The sequence below is a fragment of the Melanerpes formicivorus genome, unplaced genomic scaffold (genome assembly GCF_026170545.1).
Source record: "Melanerpes formicivorus ecotype bairdi unplaced genomic scaffold, bMelFor1.0.p_v2 SCAF_196, whole genome shotgun sequence".
Classification (NCBI taxonomy): domain Eukaryota; kingdom Metazoa; phylum Chordata; class Aves; order Piciformes; family Picidae; genus Melanerpes; species Melanerpes formicivorus.
Window position 1 is genome coordinate 17,501 of NW_027142548.1, and position 10,000 is coordinate 27,500.

The window sequence follows — 10,000 nt, forward strand, 5'->3', positions numbered from 1 at the left end:
AGGGAGAGCACGTCTACTCGCCGAGGGAGAGCACGTCTACTCGCCGAGGGAGAGCACGTCTACTCGCCCAGGGAGAGCACGTCTACTCGCCGAGGGAGAGCACGTCTACTCGCCCAGGGAGAGCACGTCTACTCGCCCAGGGAGAGCACGTCTACTCGCCCAGGGAGAGCACGTCTACTCGCCCAGGGAGAGCACGTCTACTCGCCCAGGGAGAGCACGTCTACTCGCCCAGGGAGAGCACGTCTACTCGCCCAGGGAGAGCACGTCTACTCGCCCAGGGAGAGCACGTCTACTCGCCGAGGGAGAGCACGTCTACTCGCCCAGGGAGAGCACGTCTACTCGCCGAGGGAGAGCACGTCTACTCGCCGAGGGAGAGCACGTCTACCCGCCGAGGGAGAGCACGTCTACTCGCCGAGGGAGAGCACGTCTACTCGCCGAGGGAGAGCACGTCTACCTCCCGCCTGAGGGAGAGCACGGGGGGGGGGGGACAAAGACAGGCGGCAGCAGCTTCGGTGAACGTCACCCGGGAGGCGACCGGGGCTGTCCCGGGGCAGTCCCGGGAAGCCGGCGTCCGACACAGGGAACCGTCAGCTGCCGGACCGGGGCGAATCCCCGCGGCCACGGCAGGGGGTGGGGGCTCGAAGACAGCCGGCAGCCGCTTCGGTGAACGTCACCCGGGAGGAGACTGGGGCCCTCCCGGGACCGTCCCGGGAAGACGACGTTCGGCACGAGATCCCGGCCGCGGCCGGACCGGCTCGAAGCCTCGCGGTCCCGGCAGCAGCCGGAGCCGCTCGCCGCCTCGGGCTCCCGGCCCCCTACAGATCCGGCGACTCGTTCGCGGGCGGCGGGGGGAGGCAGTGGAGGGGGTGCGGGGAGAAGCGGCAGCGGAGGCGGAGGGGGGGGGGCTCGAAGACAGCCGGCAGCCGCTTCGGTGAACGTCACCCAGGAGGCGATCGGGGCCGTCCCGGGGCCGTCCCGGGATGCCGGCTTCCGGCACGGGGTCCCGGCCGCGGCCGGACCGGCTCGTATCCCCGCGGCTCCGGCAGGGGGGGGGGGGGGCTCGAAGACAGCCGGCAGTCGCCTCGGTGAACGTCACCCGGCCGGCGACCGCGGCCGTTCCGGGGCCGTCCCGGGAAGCCTGCGACAGGCACGGGGTCCCAGCCGCGGCCGGACCGACTCGAAGCCCCGCGGCCCCGGCACGGGGGAGGCCCAAAGACTGGCGGCAGCCGCTTCGCTGAACGTCACCCGGCCGGCGACCGGGGCCGTCCCGGGGCCGTCCCGGGATGCCGGCATCCGGCACGGGGTCCCGGGCCGCGGCCGGAGCGGCTCGAATCCCCGCGGTCCCGGCAGCAGCCGGAGCCGCTCGCCGTTCGGGCTCCCGGCACCCTACGGATCCGGCGACTCGTTCGCCGGCGGCGGGGGGAGGCAGTGAAGGAGGTGCGGGCAGAAGCGGCAGCGGAGGCGGAGGGGGGGGGGGGGCTCGAAGACAGCCGTCAGCCGCTTCGGAGAACGTCACCCGGCCGGCGACCGCGGCCGTTCCGGGGCCGTCCCGGGAAGCCTGCGACAGGCACGGGGTCCCGGCCTCGGCCGGACCCGCACTGGGTGCCGCCGCCTCGGGCTCTCGGGACGGTATGGATCCGCCGACTCGTTCGCCGGCGGCGGGGGGGAGGCAGTGGAGGGGGTGCGGGGAGAAGCGGCAGCGGAGGCGGAGTGGGGGGGGGGCTCGAAGACAGCCGGCAGCCGCTTCGGTGAACGTCACCCGGCCGGCGACCGGGGGCCGTCCCGGGGCTGTCCGGGGATGCCGGCTTCCGGCACGGGGGTCCCGGCCGCGGCCGGACCGGCTCGAATCCCCGCGGTCCCGGCAGCAGCCGGAGCCGCTCGCCGTTCGGGCTCCCGGCACCCTACAGATCCGGCGACTCGTTCGCCGGCGGCGGGGGGAGGCAGTAGAGGGGGGTGCGGGGAGAAGCGGGCCGCGGAGGCGGAGGGGGGGGGGGGGGGGGGCTCGAAGACAGCCGGCAGCCGCTTCGGTGAACGTCACCCGGGAGGCGACCGGGACCGGCCCGGGAAGCCATCGTCCGGCCCCGGATCCCGGCCGCGGCCGGACCGGCTCGAAGCCCCCGCGGCCCCGGCACGGGGGAGGCCCAAAGACTGGCGGCAGCCGCTTCGCTGAACGTCACCCGGCCGGCGACCGGGGCCGTCCCGGGGCCGTCCCGGGATGCCGGCTTCCGGCACGGGGTCCCGGCCGCGGCCGGACCGGCTCGAATCCCCGCGGGTCCCGGCAGCAGCCGGAGCCGCTCGCCGTTCGGGCTCCCGGCACCCTACGGATCCGCCGACTCGTTCGCCGGCGGCGGGGGGAGGCAGTGGAGGGGGTGCGGGCAGAAGCGGCAGCGGAGGCGGAGGGGGGGGGGGCTCGAAGACAGCCGTCAGCCACTTCGGTGAACGTCACCCGGCCGGCGACCGGGGCCGTCCCGGGGCCGTCCGGGGATGCCGGCTTCCGGCACGGGGTCCCGGCCGCGGCCGGAGCGGCTCGAATCCCCCGCGGTCCCGGCAGCAGCCAGAGCCGCTCGCCGTTCGGGCTCCCGGCACCCTACAGATCCGGCGACTCGTTCGCCGGCGGCGGGGGGAGGCAGTGGAGGGGGTGCGGGGAGAAGCGGCAGCGGAGGCGGGGGGGGGGGGGGGGGCTCGAAGACAGCCGGCAGCCGCTTCGGTGAACGTCACCCGGGAGGCGACCGGGACCGGCCCGGGAAGCCATCGTCCGGCCCGGGATCCCGGCCGCGGCCGGACCGGCTCGAATCCCCGCGGCCCCGGCACGGGGGAGGCCCAAAGACTGGCGGCAGCCGCTTCGCTGAACGTCACCCGGCCGGCGACCGGGGCCGTCCCGGGGCCGTCCCGGGATGCCGGCTTCCGGCACGGGGTCCCGGCCGCGGCCGGACCGGCTCGAATCCCCGCGGGTCCCGGCAGCAGCCGGAGCCGCTCGCCGTTCGGGCTCCCGGCACCCTACGGATCCGGCGACTCGTTCGCCGGCGGCGGGGGGAGGCAGTGGAGGCGGTGCGGGGAGAAGCGGCAGCGGAGGCGGAGGGGGGGCGGGGGGGGACGATAGTGGCGGGGGGCGGGGGGTGCTCGAAGGCAGCCGGCAGCCGGTTCGGTGAACATTCGCCGGGGCGGGGGGGCGACCTGTCCGTGCCCGGGGCAGCCCCGGGAAGCCGGCAGCCAGCACGGGGTCCCGGCAGCACCTGTTCCCTGCCCTGGGACTTGCCGTGCCCGGCGGCCGGTTGCCGGGTGGGGGGGAGCGATGAGAGGCAGGGCGCAGCGGCCGGGGCAGCGCCGGGCCGCAGCGGGGGGCTGGGCGGGTGGGGTAGGCGTCGAGCGGCAAGCCCTCGGCTGCAGCGAATGTTCGGCGGTGCGGGGCGGGGGGGGACGGGACGACACGTTGGGGGCGCCGAGTCCGAGCCACCCCCGGCCCCAGGGGCGGCCGGAGGGGGAGGCCGGTGCCTGGCCCTGGGAGCTGCTGGGCGCCGGATGGCCGAGGGGTGCGTCAGAAGCCGCCCGAGCGGTCGAGCAGGTCCTCCAGAAAGGCCTAGGGTGGCTTCGAGGGCCCCGGGGAGCAGTCGAGGGAGGCCTCCAGGCAGGTCTGGAGTGGATGGGAGGCCTTCCAAAGCAGACAAGGGAGGCTGCCAGCGGGGCCTAGGCTGGCACTGCAGCCTGTAAATGGTTGGGGGGGGGGGCCTCTGGTGCGGCCTGGAGTCTCTGGGTGGCGTCCAGAGAGGTGCAAAAGATCCTCTGGTGCGGCCTGTGGTGGCGGAGAAGCCTGCAGAGCGTGCGGGGAGAGGCTTCTGGTGCGGCCTGGGGTGGGTCGGAAGCCTGCAGAGCGTGCGGGAGAGGCTTCTGGTGCGGCCTGGGGTGGCTGAGAAGCCTGCAGAGCGTGCGGGAGAGGCTTCTGGTGCGGCCTGGGGTGGCTGAGAAGCCTGCAGAGCGTGCGGGAGAGGCTTCTGCTGCGGCCTGGGGTGGCTGAGAAGCCTGCAGAGCGTGCGGGGGAGACTTCTGTTGGGGCCCGGGGTGGGTCAGAAGCCTACAGAGCATGCGGGGGAGGCTTCTGGTGCGGCCTGGGGTGGGTCGGAAGCCTGCAGAGCGTGCGGGAGAGGCTTCTGTTGGGGCCTGGGGTGGCTGAGAAGCCTGCAGAGCGTGCGGGGGAGGCTTCTGCTGCGGCCTGGGGTGGCTGAGAAGCCTGCAGAGCGTGCGGGGGAGGCTTCTGCTGCGGCCTGGGGTGGCTGAGAAGCCTGCAGAGCGTGCGGGGGAGGCTTCTGGTGCGGCCTGGGGTGGCTGAGAAGCCTGCAGAGCGTGCGGGGGAGGCTTCTGGTGCGGGCCTGGGGTGGGACGGAAGCCTGCAGAGCGTGCGGGAGAGGCTTCTGCTGCGGCCTGGGGTGGGTCGGAAGCCTGCAGAGCGTGCGGGAGAGGCTTCTGTTGGGGCCTGGGGTGGCTGAGAAGCCTGCAGAGCGTGCGGGAGAGGCTTCTGCTGCGGCCTGGGGTGGCTGAGAAGCCTGCAGAGCGTGCGGGGGGAGGCTTCTGGTGCGGCCTGGGGTGGCTGAGAAGCCTGCAGAGCGTGCGGGGGAGGCTTCTGGTGCGGCCTGGGGTGGGTCGGAAGCCTGCAGAGCGTGCGGGAGAGGCTTCTGCTGCGGCCTGGGGTGGGTCGGAAGCCTGCAGAGCGTGCGGGAGAGGCTTCTGTTGGGGCCTGGGGTGGCTGAGAAGCCTGCAGAGCGTGCGGGAGAGGCTTCTGCTGCGGCCTGGGGTGGGTCAGAAGCCTACAGAGCATGCGGGGGAGGCTTCTGGTGCGGCCTGGGGTGGGTCGGAAGCCTGCAGAGCGTGCGGGAGAGGCTTCTGTTGGGGCCTGGGGTGGCTGAGAAGCCTGCAGAGCGTGCGGGGGAGGCTTCTGTTGGGGCCTGGGGTGGGTCAGAAGCCTACAGAGCATGCGGGGGAGGCTTCTGGTGCGGCCTGGGGTGGGACGGAAGCCTGCAGAGCGTGCGGGGGAGGCTTCTGGTGCGGCCTGGGGTGGCTGAGAAGCCTGCAGAGCGTGCGGGGGAGGCTTCTGTTGGGGCCTGGGGTGGGTCAGAAGCCTACAGAGCATGCGGGGGAGGCTTCTGGTGCGGCCTGGGGTGGGACGGAAGCCTGCAGAGCGTGCGGGGGAGGCTTCTGGTGCGGCCTGGGGTGGCTGAGAAGCCTGCAGAGCGTGCGGGGGGAGGCTTCTGTTGGGGCCTGGGGTGGGTCAGAAGCCTACAGAGCATGCGGGGGAGGCTTCTGGTGCAGCCTGGGGTGGGTCGGAAGCCTGCAGAGCGTGCGGGAGAGGCTTCTGTTGGGGCCTGGGGTGGCTGAGAAGCCTGCAGAGCGTGCGGGGGAGGCTTCTGCTGCGGCCTGGGGTGGCTGAGAAGCCTGCAGAGCGTGCGGGAGAGGCTTCTGGTGCGGCCTGGGGTGACTGAGAAGCCTGCAGAGCGTGCGGGAGAGGCTTCTGTTGGGGCCTGGGGTGGCTGAGAAGCCTGCAGAGCGTGCGGGAGAGGCTTCTGCTGCGGCCTGGGGTGGCTGAGAAGCCTGCAGAGCGTGCGGGAGAGGCTTCTGCTGCGGCCTGGGGTGGCTGAGAAGCCTGCAGAGCGTGCGGGAGAGGCTTCTGCTGCGGCCTGGGGTGGCTGAGAAGCCTGCAGGGCGTGCGGGAGAGGCTTCTGCTGCGGCCTGGGGTGGGTGGGAAGCCTGCAGAGCGTGCGGGGGGAGGCTTCTGGTGCGGCCTGGGGTGGCTGAGAAGCCTGCAGAGCGTGCGGGGGAGGCTTCTGGTGCGGCCTGGGGTGGCTGAGAAGCCTGCAGAGCGTGCGGGAGAGGCTTCTGGTGCGGCCTGGGGTGGCTGAGAAGCCTGCAGAGCGTGCGGGGGAGGCTGCGGCCTGGGGTGGCTGAGAAGCCTGCAGAGCGTGCGGGAGAGGCTTCTGGTGCGGCCTGGGGTGGCTGAGAAGCCTGCAGAGCGTGCGGGGGGAGGCTTCTGGTGCGGCCTGGGGTGGCTGAGAAGCCTGCAGAGCGTGCGGGAGAGGCTTCTGGTGCGGCCTGGGGTGGCTGAGAAGCCTGCAGAGCGTGCGGGGAGAGGCTTCTGCTGCGGCCTGGGGTGGCTGAGAAGCCTGCAGAGCGTGCGGGAGAGGCTTCTGCTGCGGCCTGGGGTGGGTCGGAAGCCTGCAGAGCGTGCGGGAGAGGCTTCTGGTGCGGCCTGGGGTGGCTGAGAAGCCTGAAGAGCGTGCGGGGAGAGGCTTCTGGTGCGGCCTGGGGTGGCTGAGAAGCCTGCAGAGCGTGCGGGGGAGGCTTCTGGTGCGGCCTGGGGTGGGCTGAGAAGCCTGCAGAGCGTGCGGGGAGAGGCTTCTGGTGCGGCCTGGGGTGGCTGAGAAGCCTGCAGAGCGTGCGGGGGAGGCTTCTGGTGCGGCCTGGGGTGGCTGAGAAGCCTGCAGAGCGTGCGGGAGAGGCTTCTGCTGCGGCCTGGGGTGGCTGAGAAGCCTGCAGAGCGTGCGGGGGAGAGGCTTCTGGTGCGGCCTGGGGTGGCTGAGAAGCCTGCAGAGCGTGCGGGGAGAGGCTTCTGCTGCGGCCTGGGGTGGCTGAGAAGCCTGCAGAGCGTGCGGGGAGAGGCTTCTGGTGCGGCCTGGGGTGGCTGAGAAGCCTGCAGAGCGTGCGGGAGAGGCTTCTGCTGCGGCCTGGGGTGGCTGAGAAGCCTGCAGAGCGTGCGGGAGAGGCTTCTGCTGCGGCCTGGGGTGGGTCGGAAGCCTGCAGAGCGTGCGGGAGAGGCTTCTGCTGCGGCCTGGGGTGGCTGAGAAGCCTGCAGAGCGTGCGGGAGAGGCTTCTGGTGCGGCCTGGGGTGGCTGAGAAGCCTGCAGAGCGTGCGGGGAGAGGCTTCTGCTGCGGCCTGGGGTGGCTGAGAAGCCTGCAGAGCGTGCGGGAGAGGCTTCTGCTGCGGCCTGGGGTGGGTCGGAAGCCTGCAGAGCGTGCGGGAGAGGCTTCTGCTGCGGCCTGGGGTGGGTCGGAAGCCTGCAGAGCTTGCGGGGGAGGCTTCTGGTGCGGCCTGGGGTGGGTCGGAAGCCTGCAGAGCATGCGGGGGGAGGCTTCTGCTGCGGCCTGGGGTCTCTGGGTGGCCTCTAGAGAGGTGCAAAAGACCCTCTGGGTTGGGCTGGGGTGGCTCTTGGACCCCTGCCACACAGTGGAGAGAGGCCTCCGGCCCGCCACCTGTGTCCCTGTGTGCCTGAGTGCCTGTGTCCCTGTGTCCCTGTGTCCCTGAGTGCCTGAGTGCCTGAGTGCCTGTGTCCCTGTGTCCCTGTGTCCCTGTGTCCCCGTGTGCCTGAGTGCCTGTGTCCCTGTGTCCCTGTCTGTGTACCTGTGTGCGAGAGTGTCCGGCACGCCACCCAGCGGCGGCGGGCAAGCAGGTAGGCGGGTGGGCGGGCCGGCGAGGGCCAGTGTGAGTTTGGGGGGGTGGGAGGGGAGGCGGCAGCTGGAAGCGTCAGAGGAGGGGGGCGTGGCTCCGGCTGGCCCCGGGAGCAGGTTCCCGGGACCGGGACCGGCTGGACCCGGTGGGTGGTTGATCCCGGGGCGGGGGGCAGAGGCGGCGGGAAGCGGCAGCTGCGTGTGCGGCGGGGGGGTGGAGGGCGAACCGCGGCGGGAAGCGGATGCTTCAGAGCAGGTTACGGGGGCGGGGGACGGACGACACCACCTGTCCCCGCCCCGGGACGGGCTGGACCCGGCGCCCTGGACCCGGCGCCGTGTACCCGCCGCCGCCCCCCGCCGCCGCCCCCCCTCCGCCACCCCGGGACCCCGACGTTTTTTTGGCGCCCGCGCCTTTTTTTGCTCCCCGCCTGCCCGCGCTGCCCCGGGCCCTCCCCCGGGGCGGGGCGGGAGGGAGGGAGGGACGGACGGACGGGTAGCCGGGGATCTCCGAGCGCGCGCCACCAGACCGAGGCGGGTCCCGCCGGCGGCGGCGGCGGCGGCGGCGGCGGGCGGCGGCGGCGGCGGCAGCAAGCGACGGCGGGGGGGGGCAGGCTAGGGAGAGAGGGGGAGCGGCATGCGGTAGGGCTGGGGGGTTTGTTTCGGGGGGGAGGGGTGGGGGGGGGGTGGCAGCGGTCAGCGAGAGCGGGGAGAGGGGGGAGCGGCATGCGGTAGGGCTGGGGTGTTTTTGGGGTGGGGGCGTTGGGGGGGATTAGCGGGCGGGCGGGCAGCCGAGCCAAGCGGCAAGCCGGGGGGGGGCGGGCGAGGGCGGCTTTAGGGCCGGAGGAGCGGAGCGCAACCTCCCCCGTGCAGGCTCCAGCGTGGAGAGCAGCAAGTTTTTGGGGACGGGGGACGACGGACGGGAGGGGCAGCGGCGAGAGGCTAGCTGCGGCAAGGGGCACCGGCACGGCCGCCCTAACAGCGCCGCCTCGGTCGCAGGGGTTAGAGAGCAGCCGGGCAGCCCGGGAGGGAAGCGGCAGCCCGCGAAGGGGGGAAGGGGGGGCTCCGCGCAAACCGCTAACGGGAGCCGGGGGGTGTGGGGAGCTGGGGGTGGCAGCAGCGGCAAGAGGCAACGTCGGGAGGGGGGGGCTCCGCGCAAACCGGTAACGGGGGCCGGGGGGTGTGGGGGGGGGCGGTGGCGGCCGCGGCAAGAGGCAACGGCAGGCGGGGGGGGCTCCGCGCAAACCGGCAGCGGGGGGGGGGGGCGGGGGTAGCGGCAAGAGGCAACGGCGGGAAGGGGGGGGCTCCGCGCAAACCGCTAACGGGAGCCGGGGGGGTGTGGGGAGCTGGGGGTGGCAGCAGCGGCAAGAGGCAACGTCGGGAGGGGGGGGCTCCGCGCAAACCGGTAACGGGGGCCCGGGGGGTGTGGAGGGGGCGGTGGTGGCCGCGGCGAGAGGCAACGGCAGGCGGGGGCGCTCCGCGCAAACCGGCAGCGGGGGGGGGGCGGGGGGTAACGGCAAGAGGCAACGGCGGGAAGGGGGGCCTCCGCGCAAACCGGCAGCGGGGGGGGGGGGCGGGGGTAGCGGCAAGAGGCAACGGCGGGAAGGGGGGGGCTCCGCGCAAACCGGCAGCGGGGGGGGGGCGGGGGTAGCGGCAAGAGGCAACGTCGGGAAGGGGGGCCTCCGCGCAAACCGGCAGCGGGGGGGGGCGGGGGTAGCGGCAAGAGGCAACGGCGGGAAGGGGGGGGCTCCGCGCAAAACCGGCAGCGGGGGGGGGGCGGGGGGTAGCGGCAAGAGGCAACGGCGGGAAGGGGGGGCTCCGCGCAAACCGGCAGCGGGGGGGGGCGGGGGGTAGCGGCAAGAGGCAACGGCGGGAAGGGGGAGCTCCGCGCAAACCGGCAGCGGGGGGGGGGCGGGGGGTAGCGGCAAGAGGCAACGTCGGGAGGGGGGGGCTCCGCGCAAACCGGCAGCGGGGGGGGGGCGGGGGGTAGCGGCAAGAGGCAACGTCGGGAGGGGGGGGCGCCGCGCAAACCGGCCAACGGGGGCGGGGGGGGAGGCGGTCAGGGGCGGGGGGAGATTTCTAGAGATGCCGGCAGACCTTCTCCCCGGAGAACAGCGCTGTTGAAGAAAAGACTGCTTCAGAACACAACCTTTAATGAAAGACGCTCGATGAAAACAGCACTTAATAAAAGAAGGTTTCATGCCGACTGCCTCTCTTCATTTACGCCGCCGCGGGGGGGGGGGGGGTTGGGGGCCGGGCGGGCGATACCAGGCGGCCCTCGTCCCGGGGACCACGTCTACCCCGCGGTTCCAGCCTCCGCGCGCTAAGTGCCCGCCCGGCCGCGGGGAGCACGTCTACCTCCTGCCGCACGGCTCAGTGCACTAAGTCCCCCCTCGCCATGGAGAGCACGTCTACCTGCCAGCTCAGGGAGAGCACGTCTACTCACCGAGGGAGAGCACGTCTACCACCAGGGAAGGAGAGCACGTCTACCTCCTGGGAAGGAGAGCACGTCTACCTCCTCGGGAAGGAGAGCACGTCTACCTCCTGGGAAGGAGAGCACGTCTACCTCCTC